Raw genomic sequence first — 13,350 nt, forward strand, 5'->3', positions numbered from 1 at the left:
GAAAACACATAAAATAAGAACAACACAAAACCAAATATAACTGCTGATTGCCTTCTCTATAACTTGAAACTTCTTGTCACCTATACTGCTAGTTCCAGCTAAGTTTCTCTCATGGCAGAGAACATGGCAGTACAGCTTAAATAAGTCAAAAATTTCATGTGAAGCTGTATTTTTTATGTTAAAAAAGTCAGACAAATTTTGAATTTTACTGTAAAATGTCTGTTTTAATCTGAAAAGCATGACCTCCTAATGTCTATATGTGAAATTGTGTTCCAGAGAAATAAGTCCCATTCTTTTGTGTTTTTCCATAAGCTCTAGCCAGTCAATAGGTAGACATACATTAGCTTGGGAATTAGGAGCTTCCACCATGAGATCTAAGTTCTGTAACCTGGCATACAAAGCCCAGAGTCATCTCCTGCCTACTGTTCTAATCATTTTTGTTTGTTTTTTGGTACTCTATCCTCCAGAATCACCAGGGTTTTTGGCATAGTTCCTAATGTACTTTGGGTCTTTACACATGTTACTGCCTTTCAGCTATACCTGGGTTTATGCTAATGAGGTGATTTGGTGGGCCCTATATGGTCTCAGGATGTAGCTGGTTGCCAGAGGAACAAACCATGTGATTAAAAGGTTGGAACTTTCAGTCCATCCTCTGACATGGCTGGGGGGTAGAGAGGTGGTGGTGGGGGGAGACGCTGGAGATTGAGTTAATCACCAATGGCCAATGACTTAATCAATCATGCTCATATTGGCCTCATAAAGGAACCCATATAAAAATCTCCAAAACAAGAGGTGCCTAGAATATATTTTTATCCCACCTGCCCTACCTCTGTCCACCTAAGAAGCTCCTATTCATCCTTCAATACCCAGCTCCTTTGTCTTTCTCCTCTCAAAAGCCTTCCTTTACTTTCCAAAGTAAAGTGTATCATATTTTCTTTTTTGGAAATGGTATTTCAAAGCACTCCAGTTTTCTGAGGATAACTTTTTGCTTTGATAACCAAATTCATTGGATTGATCCCCAATCAATCATATAACACAAATTCAATGTCCCTCAACATTTTTAAGAATTCTTAAAGAGGCTTACAACTTCCTGCTTTTTGAATTCTCAATTATCCAGCTTGCTTCCCTGCTGCTCCCTAGGCATGGACTAGATCCTTCTATATTCCTTCAAGCACCACCACCAAAAAAAAAATGTTGTGTGGAAAAGGTGTTTACTGAAGTTTTCAGAATAACAGAGGACCTCGGCTTTCACAACCAGAGACTATTCTAAATAAAAGAATAATTTTCTAAAAGCAATCCCTACCACTTTACAGGAATAGGCTGAAACCGTGGTCAGCTCTGTGGCTGGAGGTGCCTCAGATCGTGTTGCAGGAATGGAACCCTTGTCTCCTTGGCTGCTGCCAGGGGCAATCATTTCTGGGATTGCCTCAGTAGAAGTGTCACGTTCTCTTCCCGGAGTAACCTCCACTCAAAAACCGGGGCTAAAGTGGCCCTGGCTCAACTCCGACAATTCTGAAGGCCATCCTAGCTTCAGAGTTTGCCACTGGTTGGCTGAGGTTTTTGCCGAGGTTGCACCCAGCTCAATCTCACCTGCCCCACCCTGCCTCCTTTACCTTCTCCTTCGGGGCTGGACCTCAAACACTCTACTCACTAAAGACCCCTTGCATGCTAGTCTCCATCTCAGAACCTTCCCGGGGGACTTTGTTTCATGAATTATCTATCCTATCTAAACTTGATTTGTTTGTTTGCAAAATGGGAATCCTGTTAGTATCCACTGTACAGAACTGAGATGTGTATTAAAATAGATGAAGTATAGAAAGTGCTAAGAAAAATGCCAGGCACATTAATATATAGTAAGTGCTCACTCAGTCTTATCCATCATTATCACTGTGGTGGTGTTGTTATTACTGCTATACCTAGTGCCCAAACATGCCATAGTACTGATCACATTGTATTAAAATAACTTAATTATATTCTGTGATGTTCAGTGAAGAAGAACTTAAACTCCTCCTCCTCTTCTTCCTCCTTCTTCCTCCTTCCTTCCTTCTTCTTCAAAACAAGTTATTGATAAGTGGGGTCAAAGTTTTCTGAGGCAGGGATAGATACATTTGTTGAGCCTGGAGTCTTTCTGAGGGAGGAAAAAAGATCAAGACTCCAGATCTTTCTCCCAAGATTCAAAGTTAGTCATAACCCTCAGTTTTTGACTTATGTCATGTCACCCTGACACAGACAGTGCCTCAGATAAAGATCACCATAGGCCAGTCATTATCACAAAGAAACAAAAAATTCCCTCCCACATTTCCAAACTCACCCTGGCTGGTGGTAATGTCCCAGATGAGAACTTCTGCAGCAATATGGACTTCAACCTTACTCTTCATCCTTTAAGACAACTAGTTACACCTTTCATTTATAGAGCCTAAGATAATTAGTTTATAAACCTGATTCCATAATGTCTGCCAATCCAATTCAGTTGCATATATGAGGTTGTCGTGTGTTTTCACCTGATAATGTTCCTGACACCAAATTTGTGTTGTTGTTGTTGTTGTTGTTTCCCCAACACCAACCTATTATTCTCCAACTCTCCAGACACCAACTGGATATCCTACAATTTCATTAAATTCTGACACTAACTCCCATAGGTGAAGGGCTCAATCCCACAAGACCACCTCTACTTTGGAAGCTAATCACAAGTCCCCAGCTGCCACACTTCTGATATACCAACTATAAGTCAAGGATCTCCATGGCCCCCTCTTCTATTTTGATAATTTGCTAGAATGACTCATAGAACTCAGGAAAGCAGTTTATTTGCTATTCCCGGTTTATTATAAAGGATACAACTCAGGAATAACCAAATGTAATGTATGCATAGGGCAGGGTACGGGAGTGGGGTGTATGGAGCTTCCATGACCTCTCTGGGTGAGTGTTTTACCATCACCTTGATGAGTTCACCAACCTGGAAGCCCTTTGAACCTCATTGTTCAGGGGTTTTTGGAGGTTACATTATGTAGGCATGATTAATTAAATCACTGGCCATTAGAGATCAAATCAACCTCTACTAGCCCCTCTCGCCTCCCAAAAGTCAGAGGGTGGGCTGAAAGTTTCAAGCTTCTAATCACATGGTTGTTCCCTCTGCAACTAGCTCCATCCTGAAACTACCTGGGGGCCCAGAAAGTCACTTTATTAACACAAACTCGAGTATGTTTGAAAGGAGCTTATTATAAATAATAAAAGATGCTCTTCTCACCCCTATCACTCAGGAAATTCCAAGGGTTTTAGAATATCTTGTTCCAGAAACCAGGGGTGAGACCAAATATATATTTCTTTTTATATCACATTAGCACAGTGGTATAGTAAAAAGATATAGCAAAGAAGTGCAAAAAGTGAAGAATTGGGTTTTAAAATCTCTCCTGAGTGCCAATTTTCTTGATGTTGAACCCAAGTATGGCTAACATTTGATAAAATTTGAAATAGTTTTCTGAGTTTTTTACCTTGCAACTGTCCTAACTTTGCAGGACCCAGTTGCATCTCCTATAAAAACCTGCTTTCAGAGATGTCTGAAACCAAACAATTGTCTTATATACTTAGATAAAGGTATAAATTGATAACATCATGTTACCTCCTTGACATACTTTCATTTTAAATGGAGACAAGGTCCTGGTAATTTAAGTCCAAATATGTTGTAATTATAAATTTCCCAACATTAAAACGAGATGGCAGAGGTAATGAATAGGTAAGACTGGGTAGAAGGCCTTCCCTAAAATGACTTAGTTATTCCCAATACTCTTCCAATCTATAAATACTCTCGTCTACGCTCTGAATCAGAATTCCCACCCTCCGATTCTTCTGGTCATTATTAGTTCTACTGAGTCTATTGTAGCTGAAACTGAAATGTAAAACAGTGTGTTAGGGAAAACTTTGGTAAGTCCTTTCACAAGTATCTGTAACTTATGTCTATCAAAAATTGTGGGTATTAAAGACGGTTTCAAAATGTGAAATAAGTAATTGTATTAGTTACTTATTATCGTATAACAATTTACTCCAAAACTTAATGGCTTACAACAACATAACTTCACAATTTATTTGGACTTCAGGAATCTGAGCATAGCTTAGCTGGATCCTTTGCTTCATGGTCTATCACAAGGCTATAATCAAGAGGTTTTCTTTTTTTTTTTTTTTAATGTTTTTATTTATTTTTGCGACAGAGAGAGACAGAGCATGAGCAGGGGAGGGGCAGAGAGAGAGGGAGACACAGAATCTGAAGCAGGCTCCAGGCTCTGAGCTGTCAGCACAGAGCCCGACGCGGGGCTTGAACCCACAGACTGTGAGATCATGACCTGAGCCAAAGTTGGACGCTTAACCGACTGAGCCACCCAGGTGCCCCCAATCAAGAGGTTTTCTAATGCAAAGTCTCACCAGAAGGTTCAACTAGGGAAGGATTTACTTCCAAGGTCACTTGTATGATCCTTATGCGATCCTGTGGGGGTCCGGTCCCTTGAGGGCTGTTGCCCTTGAATACCTCGGTTCCTAGCTCACTGTTGCTAGAACGGCAACGTGGGCAAAAATACTCTACTCCCTACAACATGTCAAGTTGCTTCATCAAAACCAGCAAAAGAGACTGTCTATAGGTATGAGTCAGGTCACAGTCTTCTGTAACCTAATCACAGAAGTGACATATCCTCAGCACTGCCATATTCTATTGGTTAAGAGCAAATCAGTCAAAGGGAAAAGGTTACCTGGAAGATACCAAGAAGCAAGGATGTATCCCTGGGGTCATCTCAGAGGCCGCTTGCCTCAATGCTCCCCTAGTAAGAGACAACGTATATTCGAAGATATTATGAAGAAAACAAAGTATTCCATTTAATAACACAGCTGCTTTCGGAACTGCAATTGCGTAGGCGCATTTAAGGGAGAAGTCTCTTCTAAATCAAATCAAACTTCCTTAATTAATGCACTTCTTTACTCTTCAAACATTCTGAAAACTTCCTAATTTAATCTTCAGAATCTTTGAAGTTATTATCAGGTGCTTTAAAATTTTTGCCAAATATTTTCCTCTCTTTTAAACCCCCATATGACATTTCTCTTCTAGATCATTAAAGAGAAAACTCTACAGAAAGACCACTGTGAGTGTGTATACTTTTTCTTTGAATTGTGGGCAAGGGATGGTGTTTATGAAGGTAAATAAAGGAGAGTCTGAAATCTTATGAACAAGATCCAGCCTTCAGTTAAGCTAAACAGATTGTATTGCATCTGTAATTCTCAGCAGGGTGTATCTGTTGACGACTAAAGGAAAGAGTTTTTTATTCTGAAAACATACGGAGACAGAAAAACTCTCATATGGAAAAAAGAAGGAGAAAGGAAAGATGGCATGAGTAGAGTTGGTGCAGTTTATTTGTGGAAATTTATAAAAATGTGTCACAAACTCACTTTAAACTTCCTAATTGCCAGCTGTGGGCCTGATCAGTATGGGATGGGTCCTGATTTTCATGTCATGAGATCTTCTTTATAGTTGTCTTGATTACCTGGTTGTAATATGAATGCATTTTTTTTTAAATTTAGTAACTTTTTTGTTTTGCTTTTCAATTCTTAATAAATTCAGAGCACTATTCTTTCTATCAATAGAAGAGGCAAATGGAAGGTAAGAGGAATGGGAAAGTTTACAAATAGATTAAGTGGTGAGATTTGAAATATCACAGATATCTGATACATTATCTGACACTCCTTGGATGATAAGAAAGATGCCCTTGGAGAATTTTAGTGTCATTTTTTAAAAAATATATTTAAAATTTTTTTAAACATATATTTATTGTTGAGAGACAGAGAGAGACACAGCATGGGCATGGGAGGGACAGAGAGAAGGGGAGACACAGGATCCAAAGCAGGCTGCAGGCTCTGAGCTGTCAGCACAGAGCCTGACGCAGGGCTCAAACTCACAAACTGTGAAATCATGACCTGAGCCAAAGTCTGACGCTCAACTGATGGAGCCACCCAGGCTCCCTAGTGTCATTTTTTTTTTTTTTCTGATTGAAATCACCACTAGAAAATAACAAAAGGGAAAAAAAAAAACAACTTGTGGTAGCTCAAGTTTTGGATTTGTTTGCAGGCTTTGGATTATACCTGAGTTAGCTTAATGATTCAGAGAGTAGTTAAGAACCAGAAAGAAGACATTCTTTTGGAAGAATGGTTCATTGCTGGAAGAGAGAGACCCAAAAGGGAAGTGAGTGTGCCCAGGATGAACCCGAGGCATGTCCCAAGTTTGTCTATGTTTGATCCCAGTAGAGGACAGTTAATTTTTCAAACTGATTATACTCATGGAGATATGCATTGTCCACCAAACCCAAATGACTAAAGGATTATCAAAGGGCATTCATTAATTTTCTTCTAAATAGAGAAGTAAATTATGTAAAGTATAGGAAATTTGAATGAACATGACGCTGAGTGTTTGATGAAGATAAGAAGTACAATTCTCTTTTATTGAGATAATTGCCCTTTGGAGAGGCTTCCATTTTTGATTGCTGATGACGGTGGGGTTACTAATTCACAGTTGGAGCAGCTTTGATTTGGCTTCATCATCAGAATGAATGCAAGGCAAATACTTACCTAGAGCTCTTGACAATAACTTGAAGTCACTATAGATTTTACTGCAGAAGCTGCAATTGAAGATATGAAGTGTTCATTTTGAGATGGACAGCTATGTGTTTGAAAAGTTAAAGAAAAAAAGTTTTTTCTTAAATATGGATTTAGAGGAACTATTAATAATCCTTCACTGCTGCTATTGAACAGATTTTGAGAAGCATACCATTATTGATTGTTGTGATTTTGTCTACTGAAAGAAATGAATGATCTCACCATCAGTCATCCTGAAGCATGAAATGAGTCTACCTCAGACTAGGGTAGGGCAGGACCTCCACCTGTGGTTGAGGCTGAAGGTTTTTTGGGGTTCAAGATGGGAGGGACTTAGAGATTTCGGGTTGTGAGGTGTACATTGTCTCTGTCTCGTGGAAGAAAACTCAGATTAAGATGGGGAATTTAGGAGTAGGGTCAAGCTGTGAGTGATTACGTTTTGTAGCAGAGGAAGTCACTCTCCAAACTCTACTTTGGTTATTCCTCAGTTGCTCATAAAGTTATATTTAACACCATGTTGTGGTCTCAGCTCCTCCTTAGATTGGACCAGGAAGGAACTGAATCTATGCCTGAAGTGAAAATGTGAAGGGTAGAGAAACCAACCCAGAGGAGCCATTAATGTGAGGAACCAAAGTCATTTGAGAGACTGGGCTCTGAAGTGCCTTTTCTCTCATTCTTGACAACACTGAATATTTTCGTACTTTCTAATTTCTGTTCATTGGACTGGGACAAAATACACAAAATACATTTATTATCTTGATATCCCTTTCTTTCTTTCTTTCTTTCTTTCTTTCTTTCTTTCTTTCTCCTTTTCTTTTTTTTTCTTTTCTTTTCTTCCTTGTTTTTTTAGAGAGAGAGTGAGAAGGGGAGAGGCACAGGGAGAGAGAAAGAGAGAATCCCAAGGAGGTTCCATGTTCAGTGGAAAGCTGGACGCGTTCCAAAGACCCCAAGATCATGAGCCAAAATTAAGAGTCAGATGCTCAACTGACTGAGTCACCCAGGTGCCCCTTGATGTACTTTTCTTTATTAATGAGGTTGAATATCTGAACATGTTTTCAATAATTTATTTGAAAATTAATTATTTAATAATTCATTTAATAATTATTATTTAATCATTTATTTGAATTTTTCTATTGCCTTGCTTATTTTTTCCTTTTAAAAATGTGTATGAGGTTTTTTTTCATGGTATGAGGGTTTTTTTTTTTAGTGTTTATATATTTATTTTGAGAGACAGAGAGAGAGAGAGAGAGAGAGAGAGAGAGAGAGAGAGAGAGAAGGGGAGGGGAGAGAGAAAGGGAGAGACAGAATCCCAAGCAGGCTCCATGCTGTCAGTGCAGAGCCCAACTCGGGGCTCAAACAATGAAATCATGACCTCAGCCTAAATTGAGTTGGACACTTAACCAACTGAGCCACCCAGGCGCCCCATGTATGAGTTCTTTTTAAACAAAAGGAAGTAGCCTTTGTGTCTCAAATGTGGTGCACATATGCTTTCCGATATTTGTTGTTGGTCTTTCAACTTTGTTTATCATATATTTTTTCTATCACAAACCTTAACATTTTAATGTCATTTTTATCATTATTTTCTTCTTTGGCTTTTAGATTTTCTGTCCTGTACTTTGAGGCATTTTTTTTTTAATTTTTTTTTTTTAACGTTTATTTATTTTTGAGACAGAGAGAGACAGAGCATGAATGGGGGAGGGTCAGAGAGAGGGAGACACAGAATCTGAAACAGGCAGGGGCGCCTGGGTGGCGCAGTCGGTTAAGCGTCCGACTTCAGCCAGGTCACGATCTCACGGTCCGTGAGTTCGAGCCCCGCGTCAGGCTCTGGGCTGATGGCTCGGAGCCTGGAGCCTGTTTCCGATTCTGTGTCTCCCTCTCTCTCTGCCCCTCCCCCGTTCATGCTCTGTCTCTCTCTGTCCCAAAAATAAATTAAAAAAAAAAAAAAAAAAAAAGTTGAAACAGGCTCCAGGCTCTGAGCTGTCAGCACAGAGCCCGACACGGGGCTCGAACTCACGGATCGTGAAATCATGACCTGAGCCGAAGTCGGCCGCTTAACCAACTGAGCCACCCAGGCGCCCCGAGGCATTTTTTAAACATGTTTCAACACCATTATACACACACACACACACAAAAAAAAAAAAAAAAAAAAAAAATCCCTTGTTTCTTTACTGAATTGAGATGCGACCTTTATTAAAATCCCTATATGTATTTAGGTTGAGTTCTCAACTCTTTTGTTCACTGTTTCAGTCTTTCTCCAGTACCAAACAGTTATATGTTTTAATATGTTATGAGGCAGATGCTCCTCTTCTTTCGGGAAATTTCAGGGCTATTCTCACATTTTCATTTTTACAGATAAACCTTACTAATACATTTGTTGACAACCCTCCCTGAGGGAAATTGTGTTGGTATTTTCACAACAACAAATCTTTTTATGCAAGAGCACCATGTCTTTCTGTAGAAGTTGTATGTGTCAACCTGGCCACATTTTCCAGAATCTTCCTCCCTGTGTAGTCCCAGGTTGGAATTCACCAAAAGGCAAATTGGTGTGAGATTGGCAAAGCAGATGTGAGGCAGCAGCCATGGTCTTTAAAGGTCATCATGGATAGAGGTTATTAGAGGCAGATACAGAAGAGCAAATGCAGAAAAGCAAGTGGGTTCCAGCAGGTTCTTAATCTTCCCCACTCTGTTCTGCTTTTCTTCCCGGCTCTGGCCCTAGTGACCAAGAGCACACCAGTGCCGCCAACAGATCTTGGCTGTGAATTCACAGAGGTGGTTGTTACGCAGAGGCCAGAGTCCTCTAGACTGATGCGCTAGCTCTCTTTGCTCATCACTCTTGGCAGCTGCAAGTGTCTTGCTTCCTGATTCCCCTGAAAGCCCTGACTTCTCCATCTGGACCAGGGTTCAGGAGAGCTGGTGACTCTTCTCTGATCCTAAGTTCTCCCTCTTGGATCTTTACTTCTCTAGCTCCTTCCACAATTCAGTATGGTCTAGGTCTGTAATCAATTCCTTATTTCATAGTACCCATAGAGGCTCTGGTTCCCTTGTGGAACCCTGCTGAATACACTATCCCTTTAGCTCTTCTTTCATTTCTTACTGTGGTAGTAATGTTTTTTTCATATAGATCATACATACTTTTTATTTATTATTTTATTTATTTATTTTTAATTTTGTAACGTTTATTCTTGAGAGACAGACACAGACGTGAGTGGGGGAGGGGCAGAGAGAGAGGGAGACACAGAATCCTAAGCAGGTTCCAGGCTCTCAGCTGTCGGCACAGAGCCGGACGCAGGGCCCGAACCCACAAACTGCGAAATCATGACCTGAGCCGAAGTCAGATGCTGAACTGACTGAGCCACCCAGGCGCCCCTATTATTTTATTTTTTTAATTTAAATTTTAGTTAGCTAACACAGTGCAATATTGGTTTCAGGAGTAGAATTCAGTGATTCCTCACTTACATACAACACCCAGTGCTCATCGCAACAAGTGCCCTCCTTACAACCTGATCCTATATACTTTTTAAAGTGTTTATTCTTAGGTTATCTTTCTGCTTGCTGATTGTGAATGGAATTTTCCTTCCATTAGATTTTTTTAAATTGGATCCTCCTGCTAATTGTATCTAATTGGAATCTACCAAAGACTCAAAGAGCCTTTGCATTTGCTGTTCCTTTTGCTTGGTATCCTCATTACCAGACACACCCATAGCTCGCTCCATTATTCCCTCGAGATCGTGATGTTTTGCATCTGCTGAATGAGGCCTTCCCTGGCCACTTATAAAATTGTAATCCCTCATATACCATATACCTCCTTCCTTGCTTCATGTTTATCCTTAACACTACTCACTATTTATCACACCACACATTTTACTTATTTATTTTATACATTGTCTTATATATATTTATTTTATAGATTCCTCACTAGAATAGAGGTTGCATGAGGGCAATGATTTTTTTTTTTAAATCTGGTTTGTCTACTGCTGTATCTCCAATGCCTAGAATGCAGTATGGCAACAAATAGATACTTGGTAAATATTTTCTGAATGAACAAATATATAGAAAAGTAACTCATCACCTTACTTATTGTACCATTGTTCTTAGGTCAATTCTCTTGTATGTTCTAGTCTATAAACTCATAGTGTCTACAAATAATGATAATTTTGAGTCTTTTTCCTATTGTTTATACTTAATTTATTTCTGCTGTCTAATTGCATTGATTAGTTCATCCACAATGATGTTAAAGAATGTTGGCAATAGTGAACCTCATTTTACACTTTACATTTTAGACTTTAATGTTTTACCATTAAAATCTTTTGGATCAAGGTCCCTAATCCTAGACTTTTTCTATTTGGACACACTTTATTTAAAAGGTAATTATTTTAATGCCTAGAGTTAGTTATAAGAGGGTCACCAATTTAATTATTATTAATTATTGGACTATATTCCAAAAATGTTACCTTGAAATCAACTTTTTGGTTTCTAGAATTTATTTTTCCATGTAAGCAAAGGGTATAAATAATGACCAGACTTCCCCATGAGTTTATAGCCTATAATGTTTCTAGTGTGGTGTTGTTCTTCAAAGTGAGGCATTAGGGACCAGTTCCTCCATGAAATTTCTCAAAGACAGAGATGAATGTTCCATCCACTTAATCGTCATTGTCCTTAATGTCTTAATCACTTTTTGGCACCAAAATACCATATGATATAATAGTGATTTGTATTCAAGATGATCTCTTTCCTGCCATAGATTTAGCCCAAGTTCACAAACTCAAATGAACATAAAGGGACAAGCATATCATATAAGTGCTAAGAAAAGTTGGGGGTCACATAACAGGCAATGGTAGGAACTGATGGGTAATTTGAGAGCTCATGGTCTGTCAAAAAAGGCACAGAGAGCAGCTGCTTGGGAATATGAACCCAATGTTGCCTGATTTTTTATTTATTTTTTTAATTAAAAAAAAAGAGAGAGAGAAAGAGTACAAACGGGGAGGGGGGGAGAGAGAGAAAGAGAGAGAGAGAGAGAGAGAGAGAGATGGAGAGAAAGAGAGAGAGAATCTTAAGCAGGCTCTATGCTCAGCCTGATATGGGGCTCAATCCTATGACCCATGATTATGACCTGGGATGAAGTCAAAAGTCTGGTGCTCAACCAACTGAACCACCCAGGCACCCCAGTATCTTTTTTTCTTTTTTTAGCTTTATTTAAATTCCAGTTAACATAATGCTATATTAGTTTTGGGTGTACTATATAGTGATTCAATACTTCCATACATCACCCAGTGCTCATCACAAGTGCACTCTTTTTTTTTTTAATTTTTATTTTTTAAATTTATATCCAAGTTAGCATATAGTGCAACAATGATTTCAGGAGTAGATTCCTTAGTGCCCCTCACCCATTTATCCCACCCCCCCCCCCACAAACCCTCTAGTAATCCTCTGTTTGTTCTCCATATTTAAGAGTCTCTTATGTTTTGCCCCCCTTCCTGTTTTTATATTATTTTTATTTCCCTTCCCTTATGTTTATCTGTTTTGTATCTTAAAGTCCTCATATGAGTGAAGTCATATGATATTTATCTTTCTCTGACTAATTTCACTTAGCATAATACCCTCTAGTTCCATACATATAGTTGCAAATGGTAAGATTTCATTCTTTTTGATTGCCTAGTAATACTCCATTGTATATATATACCACCTCTTCTTTATCCATTCATCCATCGTGGGACATTTGGGCTCTTTCCATACTTTGGCTATTGATAGTGCTGCTATAAACATGGGGGTGCATGTGTCCCTTCGAAACAGCACACCTGTATCCCTTGGATAAATGCCTAGTAGTGCAACTGCTGGGTCATAGGGTAGTTCTATTTTTAGTTTTCTGAGGAACCTCCATACTGTTTTCCAGAGTGGCTGCACCAGCTTGCATTCCCACCAACAATGCAAAAGAGATCCTCTTTCTCTGCATCCTCGCCAACATCTGTTGCCTGAGTTGTTAATGTTAGCCATTCTGACAGGTGTGAGGTGGTATCTCATTGTGGTTTTGATTTGTATTTCCCTGATGATGAGTGATGTTGAGCATTTTTTCATGTGTCGGTTGGCCATCTGGATGTGTTCTTTGGAGAAGTGTCTATTCATGTCTTTTGCCCATTTCTTCACTGGATTATTTGTTTTTTGGGTGTTGAGTTTGATAAGTTCTTTATAGACTTTGGATACTAACTCTTTATCTGATATGTCATTTGCAAATATCTTCTCCCATTCCGTTGGTTGCCTTTTAGTTTTGCTGATTGCTTCCTTCGGTGTGCAGAAGCTTTTTATTTTGATGAGGTCCCAACAGTTCATTTTTGCTTTTGTTTCCCTTGCCTCTGGAGACGTGTTGAGTAAGAAGTTGCTGTGGCTGAGGTCAAATAGGTCTTTACCTGCTTTCTCCTCTAGGATTTTGATGGCTTCCTGTCTTACATTTAGGTCTTTCATCCATTTTGAGCTTATTTTTGTGTATGGTGTAATAAAGTGGTCCAAGTTCATTTTTCTGCATGTTGTTGCCCAGTTTTCCCAGCACCACTTGTTGAAGAGACTGTCTTTATTCCATTGGATATTCTTTCCTGCTTTGTCAAAGATTAGTTGGCCATACATTTGTAGGTCCATTTCTGGGTTCTCTATTTTATTCCATTGATCTCTGTGTCTGTTTTTGTGCCAGTACCATACTGTCTTGATGATTACAGCTTTGTAATACAGCTTGAAGTCTGG

The sequence above is a fragment of the Panthera onca genome, chromosome C1 (assembly GCF_046562875.1).
Source record: "Panthera onca isolate mPanOnc1 chromosome C1, mPanOnc1 haplotype 2, whole genome shotgun sequence".
NCBI classification, from domain to species: Eukaryota; Metazoa; Chordata; class Mammalia; order Carnivora; family Felidae; genus Panthera; species Panthera onca.